At 35.1% G+C, this 10,854-nt stretch overlaps 1 pseudogene; it reads left to right on the forward strand.

Annotated features, from left to right (window-relative positions):
• The first annotated feature begins 2,063 nt into the window (after window positions 1-2,063).
• LOC119536293 lies at window positions 2,064-2,980 on the forward strand (annotated as a pseudogene).
• The last annotated feature ends 7,874 nt before the right edge of the window (window positions 2,981-10,854 follow it).

Here is a 10,854-nt window from a genome sequence, read left to right on the forward strand (position 1 = left end):
TATTCTCCAAGGTACACAATGGTGTGTCATATAGGAATCAGTACAAAGTACTTATCAATGAACACATATTGACTGGATAAAGATAAGTTTAACTTTTTACATGAATATTAGTGCTGAGTATATCAGAAATATCAAAGTAAACTTGGAATCAGTATTTAACTAGAAGACAATTAGGTACATTATACTCCCCCGTAATTATTACACGAAACTTATAGAACTGCATGGGAATACCTAGATAGAAACAAAAGAATAAATTGACCACTTGAGAATTGACAGAATCCTTGAAGAACAGTTAGGTCTGTGTGAATTGAACTCCCAATATCCACTCCAGATGGGATAATGATCCATGATGCTTTTAAACTTACACTTGAATTGCTACAATTTTCAGAGATTTATTCTCAAAGGCAAACAATAATAAAAGATAACTATATAACCACCCTAACCTGGGATTTGTTTCTGAAAAATGAATGAGTTCTTAAAGAAAGAGGTAAGATTTTGTTTTTTGTGAATGAATCCAACTTAATGATTTTTATTTACCATTTGAGAACACTTTACTCTCTAAGGGTGGCTCTGTATTCATAAGCCATAGTTGGGAAACAATTGAGCAATCAGCTGTAAGCAACTTGGTCTGACTTACTCTGTTTCCACAATCTGTTTCATGTGAATAAACAGGCATAATCCAAGTTACCAGCATTCCTTGTTTACCCACTCTTAACAGCAGAAACTCATATGGTCTATCAATGCTATATAAACTCAGCACAGAGTTATACTACTAATAAATTCACTAGCTTTGAGATGCTCTGGAGATTTATTCCTAGTAAATATCTTTGTAGAAAGACTCAGTTTTTTTATGGGTCTGAATACTCTAGCTTGACGGGCCACAAAATAAAGCTCAGAAGATAAAGCCAAAAAAACTGGAAAATGAAGGTCAATTTGTTTCTTTGTTAGATTACTCTGGGCAAAACTTTTTAGGCTATACTTTATCCAGTTGTTTATTATTTCAAAAATACTATTATTTCATTCTGTAATACTCTAATTAGAAAACATTGTTATAATTATTTGCTTTGTTTGAATAAATTTATTTTAATTACATCCTGAAGACCAAAATAGTTTTTCCATAGTGATTACACTGATATTTCATTCAGCTCAATAAAAGAATAATACTTTTAAATAACAATATTAAAAATATTCAATAAACTTAAAATAGGTGACCTCATTCAAAAATCTAATTTAAAATTTCTTTCTGGTATTAGTAGAAAGACCAATTTTATTTCCCCTTTTAAAAAATATGGTCTTGTTTAACTAATACACATTGTGAGATATATAAATAACTAGGTGGTTCTTTCATACATTAGCTGCCAGAAAACTTAAAGGCTAATCAGTTATCCACCTATTGCCAAGTGTATTGGACTTCATGGTAAGTATTATTTAACTTCATTTATAGCATTTTTACTAAAGGAATGGTTTTAAGACAGACTGCCCGTGGTACATATTCTGACTCACAATTGCTGTATAACTTTATGCAAGTTACGTAAGTTCTGTCACTCAGATTCCTCCGAATATAAAATATAATGACAATACTCAATATTATTTAATGGGAACTAAACTAGAAATACATATATAAAATTTTTAGCCATATGCTTATTATTTAGTGGGTGCATAATAAATTTACCTGTTTTGCAGGTCTTCATTTTGTAACTACATATACATAACAAATATTATATATATATTTCTTATTTTGCGAAACTCCACAGTCCTGTTTGTTATATTCATCACTTAACACTTTCTATTCTTTGGTTCTAAAGCAACTTCAAATATATTTCTGAAAAAGTATAATATGAAAAGGAAAGTAACATTATTTGAAGGAAGATTTCTGGTGTTTCTGTTAAAAATAATAATGGAAAATACAGGTGCACTCATCATTGCTTGATGTATTAACACTTGAATGATATTTATCATGACTTCCCATATGCCTAATAAGGAAAATGAAACCAGCAAATTCATAACTTCTTTAATATAATTTGTCCATCACAGGCTCTCTTTGATACCAGTGACAGTGTCTCATGGATTCCCTGGCGGATGGGAACCACACTGCACTGACAGGGTTCATTCTATTGGGCTTAACAGATGATCCCAAACTTCGGGTCATCCTCTGCATCTACCTGGTGACCGTATCTGGCAATCTCAGCACAATCATTCTTATCAGAATCTCTTCTCAGCTCCATCATCCTATGTATTTATTCCTGAGCCACTTGGCTTTTGCTGTTCATCAACTGTGACTCCCAATATGCTTGTAAACTTCATGGTGGAGAGGAACACAATCTCCTATTTTGGATGTGCCATCCAGCTTGGTTCAGCAACCTCCTTTGGGACATCTGAGAGCTTCCTCCTGTCAGATATGGCATATGATTGCTTTGTGGCAATCTGCAACCCACTGCTTTATTCAATCAAAATGACCACACAAATCTATGTCCTGTTACTCTCTGTGGCTTACATAGCTGGTTTTCTCAATGCTTCCTCCTTTACTCTTTCCTTCTTTTTTTATTCTTTTGTGCACCAAATCGAGTTAATCACCTTTACTGTGATTTTTATCCTTTAGTTAAACTTTCCTGTTCTGATATTAGTATTCCTGCAGTTGTTCCCTCATTTTCTGCTGGATCTGTCATCGTGACCACAGTGTTTATCACAGTTGTTTCCTACACCTACATCCTCATCACCATCCTGAGGATGCGCTCTTCCGAGCGACGCCACAAGGCCTTCTCCACCTGCACCTCCCACCTCACTGCAGTCACTCTGTTCTATGGGACAATTACATTCATTTATGTGATGCCCAAATCCAGCTACTCAAGTGACCAGAACAAGGTGGTGTCTGTGTTCTACATGGTGGTGATCCCCATGTTGAACCCTCTCATCTAGTCTCAGGAATAATGAGATTAAAGGTGCTCTGAAGAGAAAGCTTGGTAGAAAAATATTCTTTTGATGTTTCTTAAGATTGTATTTTGTTGGGTTTGATGTAAAAATATTACATAAATATAAGAAAAGAAAATTGAGTTCCTGTGGTTAAAGTAAAGCTCTAAATCATTAGCTACTCTGGAGATGTTATAAATGTGGGGTTAGACTTTCTAATATCAAATAGTAAAAGAGAGAATGATAGTGAGCTAGTATTAATGAAATGTAATGAAATTTATAATTAAAAAAAGCACAAATTGGTTCACATGAAAAAATACCTGATCTGCTGATTTTAAGTTATATTTGTGTATTTTTTTCAAACTTAGTTCTTTGTCCTAAGTTATTGTACCTCTATAGCTTTAATGATGTGTGCATTTTCAACAGTAGCTCATCCTGAATCAAGCCTAATAACTATAGTTGTGACTAGGTACATTCTGAGAGCAAATGGTAAAGTGGAACAGACGGTAAAATTGCTGGAAACATATGCTTGCATAAAGGTTATTTGCTGGGGATGGACATTATGGACCCCAAGAATTATGGCTTGTGGTCCTGGCCTCTTAGTCTAGTCATGGATATAGGAGTCCCAAGAGATGTAGAGGATGAGACCCCATGTCCATCCTGTGAATTCCTCAGTCAGAAGAGATGACTTCCTGTATGAAAATGAGTAGGGCTCCTGAACTCCTCACAGACTGAATGAAACAAAAACAATAAACATTTCCAGAGACTCCGACTCACTGGATGACACTGAGACAATGAGGAACAAAATTCTGGAGTGACTTGAACATGGTCAGCCCATGTCCTGCTCAGGAAGCTCCAAGGGAATGGACTGTCTCTCCCCTGAAATCATCATTTGCCCTGGAGAGGCTTAATTGACCTTGGTATGTTGACAACTACGACATAAATTTTTTCTTGTTCCCTCTTAGTGTTTCAGATACAGTTTGCATCTTTATGCAAACTAAAACATACAGCATCAATCATTTCATTCGTTTTTTCTTTCACTAATTAAAAAATTATATCGATTATCGCTAATATTCCAGGCACTTTCCTAAGCAATCAGAAATAGAAGAGACAAACAGACATGTTTACCCTATGGGATTTATTTTCTAGCACAGGAAAAGACTATATAACTAACAGGTAAATGATACAGACTATAAGAATAAATTGAGTGCTATGGATAAAGAGAAAGTAGAATAGATTAAGGGAGACTGATGTACTAGAGCAGGCAGTGGTCCATGTAGGCCTCATCAAGAAAATAATATTTCAGAAAAGGATCACAGTAGGTAACGTCACTTCATATTGAATATGGCGTTACTTATGTACGCTTGTGCAAATCTAATTTTTCCACTCATGTGTATGTTTACCAAGACCTGAAAGTCTTGGTAATTTTAATCAACTCTTTTGTGAGACAACTAAAGAAAACTTGTTGAAATGTTAAATACATCTTAAATCACAGTAAATCTTACAGGATGATAAAGAATTCCATCACTAGAAACTCTGAAAACCTAGAGAAGTGAGCTTAGCAATTAAAACCGCTCTTGACATGAGGAAATTTGACAAATCAGGAGGAAAAGCTACAAATTTAAGCTGTGGATTCAGTGCTGCTTTGGGGGAAAGGGGAATACGTGAAAGCCTAGAGCAAATCAGGAGAGACATGTGAATAATATATCTCGTGTATGGCCTTAAGTTAAGAGGAAATGTGAGGTAGTGTAATAAAGTCCTTGCACTGACTAGAAGCTCCAAAAGTACAGGATATCTCAAAACTTGAATTTGGCTTTAGATAGTCAAGGACATGTTGTACCTTAGGGTGACTTAAATAAACAAACATCCTGCTTGCTTCATCCCAAGACTTTTTTTACATACCAATAATTATTGAGGTACAATCTCTATCACACAGTGAAAAATACCAACATTGCAAAAGAAAATAAGACACCAGTATGGAATCAGTGGACACAACAGTCAACAGAAACAGAACCACAAAGATTTAAGATGTGGGAATTAAAAGACAAATTATATTACTGTATTTAAAGAAATAAAACTCTTGAAAATAAATACAATTACAGAAAACCAAAATGAATAACTCAATAGTTACAAAAAAGTTAAATAGGATTCCATAAATGAAAAATTCACCATGTCAGTAAAGTTGTGCCAGATGTTTCTCTTTTGGTGGGAAACATGTTTTCACACAGCCATCTATGAACTAATCTTTGGATCCCACATTACAGCATATGAAGATGAACCATCCTAGCTTAGAAGCCTCAGGCCTCTAATTGGAACCAATATATCTTGTTACCATGTCAGGGTCGCTTCAAGGGATATTTGCAGTTATGAGAATTGCTGCACTGAGGAAAGCCTCAAGATGTTCCCTTTCACCAGGAATTTATACTTCACACATGATCCCCGAATCCAGATGGATTTTAAAAATAAGTGATTATTTTTATTATAAGCAATACTGCATGGTACCAGCAAATATTATACCCTCTCTAGGGTTTCAGGGAAACAAGTTAAACCAGGTTCCAATTTCTCCTTAGAGAAGTCTAAAGGATTTTCCCCCTCTATCCCTTTACCATAAAGGAAATGATCCATGTCATCAGGGATCTTAAATGCCATGCTGCTTCTATGTAGAGTTCGGAAACAACACATTACTTTACAAACACAGTCATAACGGAATATAGGCAGAACCTAAGGACACAGGACAGTGGTATTAAGACAGGGCTCCCCTACTCTGTGTCTCATATACAACTTTCTCAATCAAATTATGAAACATCTTCAGGTTTTATAAAGGACATGACAACATGGTATTTTGTAATCCTCTAGTTTGTCTTTTGCAAAGTTTTCAAATCTTTTGCCATAAAGTTTTAAGTAGTGAACCTACGCTAAATTCATAAATTTACAAAATTAGGTATTCTTGTTTGATTTTGATGGTTTTTTATAACAGTTGTTTCCCATGTTTGTATCAAAGTTATTTCATATATTTGCCTTCTTTAAAACATTTAATAGAAGGGAAAAAGTTAAAATTCAGCTCTCAGCTAAAACAAATAAAAAGAGTAATAACTGATTTTTCATAAAGATTTTAACACAATTTTCAGAAAACACTTTATACTTTTTAAGAATATGATTCCCGGTAGCTATGACCTCAAAACTGTCTCCCTTTCTCTCTTAAGCCACCCTTGCTAGCACTTCTGGTCTCATGGCCTTGACTCAAAGATCTAGGAGAGGCTCAGACAGCAGCATGGCAGGGTTGACTATGGCCTGGGGCTGACTGTGTTGTACAATGTACAAAATATGAGCCACAGTATTGGTAATACTGAACATACATGGAACATATGTAAACATAGAAAGCAACAGCAGAATATACTTTTTTTTTAGATAACTTTAAAATTTCATCAAATATTGGGAAATAAAACAACTTTCATATAGGTATAGAAACTATAAATATGAAAGAAATGGAATCTCTAGAGCTGAAAAGTACAATAACAACTCAAAATTTTACTAAATCAGTCCAATAATTATTTGAAGATGGCATTTGGAAAAACTCACCATGATTTATGAGAAAACATCACAAAGTATATAATATGGTATACAGAAAGAAAATAGAATAAAGAGAAATGAACAAAACCTTAGAAACCTTTGAGACAATATTGAGTAGTCCAATATATGTGCAATTAGAATTTCTGGAGAAATTTGAAGAGAAAATATTTTTAATTTTGATAAACTCCAATGTATATATTTTTTTCCTTTGTGGTTTATGCTTACTATCTCAGGAATTGTTGCCACTCCAAAGTGAGTAAGATTTTGCCTGAATATGCCTCTTGAAATTTTGTCTTTTTAAATATTTTTAAAATTAATTTTATTGAGATATACTCACACACCATATAATCCATCCAAAGTATACAATCAAGGGCACACAGTATCATCATATACTTGTGCATTCATTGCCACAATGAATTTTTGACCATTTTCATTACTCTGAAATAAATTAAGTCAGTAAATAAATAGAACACCTAAACCATCCCATGCCCTATAATTTTGTGTTTTGAATTTACATCTATGAAACATTTTGATTTAATTTTTGAGTATACTATGGGAGAAGCTTTACTGTTAATTTGTTCCATGTGGATATTCAATTGTTCCAGTAATATATGCTAAAAATACTTCCTTTCCCAATTTAATAACCTTAAACATTTGCCTAAATTCAATTTACTATATAAAGATGGATCTATTTTTGGGCTGTCTTTTTCATTCTTTTGATCTGTATATCTATCCTTTCACCAATACCACACTGTCTTGACTACTTGTAGCTTATAGTAAGTCTTGAAATCATGTAGTGCATATCTTCCGACTTTGTTCTCCCTTTCCAAAATTACCTCTGCTATTCTATAGTTTGTATATCCATATAAATTTTAGAACCAACTGGTCAATTTCCTTTAAAAAGTTCTGCTAGAAAATTAATGCAGATTGTATTGAATTAACAGACCAAATTTTGGAGCAACCCATGACCATGGTTCTCCAGTTTGCTAATGCTGCCGTTATGCAAAATACCAGAAATGGATTGGCTTTTTAAAGGGGGTTTATTTGGTTACAAAGTTACAGTCATAAGGCCATGAAAATGTCCAAATGAAGGCATGAAACACCAATGGTATCCGGAAAACCTCTGTTAGCTGGGAAGCATGTGGCTGGCATCTGCTGATCCCAGGTTGTGTTCCAGCTCCAATCTCAGCTCCTGTGCATTCTTCAAAGTGTTACTCTTGGCTGCAGCACCTCCTTCTTTCTGTGATCACTTTCATAGGACTCCGGTGATTCAGTTAAGACCAATCCTGAATGGGCAGGGTAACACCTCCATGGAAAGTACCCAATCAAAGTTCTCACCCACAGTTGATTAAGTCACATCTCCATGAAGACACTCAATCAAAGGAATCCAACGTAATCAACATTAATACATCTGCCACCACAAGATTGTATCAAAAAACATGGCATTCTGGGGGACATAATACATCCAAACTGGCACACATGGCATATCTTTAACTACTTTAGATCTTTCTAATTTCTCTCAGTAAAGTTAAGTAATTTAAAATGAAGAAGTTTTCCAGAACTTTTGACAAATTAGGTTAGGGTTAGGGTAAGGGTTAGGGTTAGGTTAGAACTAGTTTAGAACTGAACAGCTCTTCACAAATTAGGATAGGGTTAGGGTTAGGGTTAGGGTTAGGGTTAGGGTTAGGGTTAGGGTTAGTTCACAACTAGTTTAGAACTGAACAGCTCTTCATAGACACTCCAGACTCTATGTCAGGCCTAAAAGAGCTGGTTTAGATTCCCTGAATGGGAACATGCCCCTGTTTTGGCTGAGAAATACAGAAGACCCAACCGTTAAAGCGGTCCCCTGAAACAAACCCAGATCTTGCTGACTAGTGAAAAACAGAACTCCACTGGGAGCCAGCAGAGTTTTTTTACCCACACACAGAGACCATGCTGTGGTGCCAGTGCCTAGCCCCCCATTACTCAGGCAGAACACTGTGGGCACCTGGTTTTGGGGGGAGAATGGTGGGCAGAGCCAATTGGACACTGGATGGTGAGAGAGACAAAGAGAGAACAAATTCAACCTAAAAAAAACCCTAGACAAAAAAGAGAAAATGACCTCCAGAATAAACTTATCAAGAAAATCAGATGTCTATACAGCAAAAAATCATGAGCCACACCAGGAAACAGGAAGATATGGCCCAGTCAAAGGAACAAACTAACACCTCAACTGGGATAAAGGAGCGGAAACTACTAATTAAAGATGTTCAAAGAAATTTTAAAAATCAAATCAACACATTGAAGGAGAATGTGGCAAAAGAGAAGAAGTGTATAAAGAAGACACAGGGCATTCATAAAGAAGAACTTGAAAGCTTGAAAAAACAAATTGCAGAACTTATGGGAATGTAAGTTACAATACAAGAGATGAAAAACACAATGGAGACATACAACAGCAAAGTTGAAGAGGCAGAAGAAAGGATTAGTGAACTAGAAGACAGGATACCTGAAATCCCACACACAAAAGATCAGACAGGGAAAAGAAGGGAAAAATATGAACAAGATCTCAGAGAACTGAATGACAACATGAAGCAAATAAATATACATGTTATGGGGTCCCAGAAGAAGAGAGGGGAAAAGGAGCAGAAAGAATAATGGAGGCAATAATCACTGAAAATTTCCCAACTCTTATGAAAGACATAGAATACAGATCCAAGAAGCACAGGATACTCAAATAGAATGGATCCAAACAGACCTACTCAAAGACATTTACTAATCAGATTGTCAAATTTCAAAGACAAAGCGAGAATTCTGAAAGCAGCAAGAGAAAAGGGACCCATCACATACAAGGAAAGTTCGATAAGACTAAGTGCAGACCTCTCAGCAGAAACTATGGAGGCGGGAAGGCAGTGGCATGGTATATTCAAGACACAGAGAGAGAAAAACTGCCAATCAAGAATTCTATCTCCCTCAAAACTGCCCTTCAAAAATGAGGTAGAGTTTAAATTATTTACAGATAAACAGAAACTGAGACAGTTTGTGAATAAGAGACCTGCTCTACAAGAAATATTAAAGGGAGTGAAACAGACAGATAGGAAAAGACAGCAGAGAGAGCGATTTGAAAGAGTGAAGAAATTAAGATTAGCAGTAAGGTTAACTAATAAGGTAGAAATAGAGAGTAAAAGAAAATAAGATATGACAGATAAATACAAAAGAAAAAATGGTTGAAGAAACTACTGCCTTTACAGTAATAACATTAAATGTTAATGGATTAATCTCCCCAATTAAAAGATAAAGACTGGCAGAATGGATGAAAAAAGAGGATCCACCTTAATGCTGTCTACAAAAGACTCACTTAAGAACCAAGGGAAAAAACATATTCAAAGTAAAAGTTTGGAAAAAGATATTTCATGCAAACAGCAACTAGTAAAGAGTGAGGGTAGCTGTACTACTATCAGGCAAATTAGATCTCAAATGTACAATAATTGAAAGAGAGAATGAAGGACACTATGTATTAATAAAAGGGACAATTCATCAAGAAGACATAACCATAAATATCTATACACCAAGCCATAGTGACCCAAAATACATGAGGAAAACCCTGACAACACTGAAGGGAGAAGTAGACATTTATACAATATTGGAGACTTCAATACACCAATTTCAACAATGGATAGAACATTGAGACAGAGCATCAATAAGGAAACACATTTTGAATAATATGATAAATGAATTACACTTAGACATTTATAGAACATTACACCCAACTACAGGAGGATATAGTTTCTTCTCAAGTGCTCATGGATCATTCTCTAGGATAGACCACATGTTGGGTCACAAAGCACATATCAATAAATTTAAAAAGATCAAAATTATTCAAAGCACGTTCTCAGATCATCATGGAATGAAGTTGGAAATCAATAACAGGCAAATAAATATACGGAGGCTAAACAACACACTCTTTAAAAACCAGTGGATCAAGGAAGAAATTACAGGAGAAATCAGTAAATATCTCAAGGCAAATGAAAACAAGAATACAACATATCAAATCTTATGGGATGCAGCAAAGGCAGTGCTGAGAGGGGAATTTATTCCCCCAAACACCTACATCAAAAAAGAAAAAGAGAAAAATTCAGGGATTAAGTGTTCATGGGGAGGAAATACAGAAAGAACAGCAAGCTAACCCCAAAACAAAGAGAAGGGAAGAAATGTCAAAAATTAGAGCGGAAATAAATTGAGAACATGAAAACAACAGACAGAATCAATAAAACCAGAACTTGGTCTTTGAGAAAATCAACACAATTGATGGACCCTGAGCTTGGCTGACAAAAAAAGAGGGTGCAAATTAATAAAATCAGAATTTGGAGGGGAGATATAACTACTGACCCTGCAGAAATA

This window comes from Choloepus didactylus, chromosome 6, assembly GCF_015220235.1.
Source record: "Choloepus didactylus isolate mChoDid1 chromosome 6, mChoDid1.pri, whole genome shotgun sequence".
In the NCBI taxonomy this organism is placed as follows: domain Eukaryota; kingdom Metazoa; phylum Chordata; class Mammalia; order Pilosa; family Megalonychidae; genus Choloepus; species Choloepus didactylus.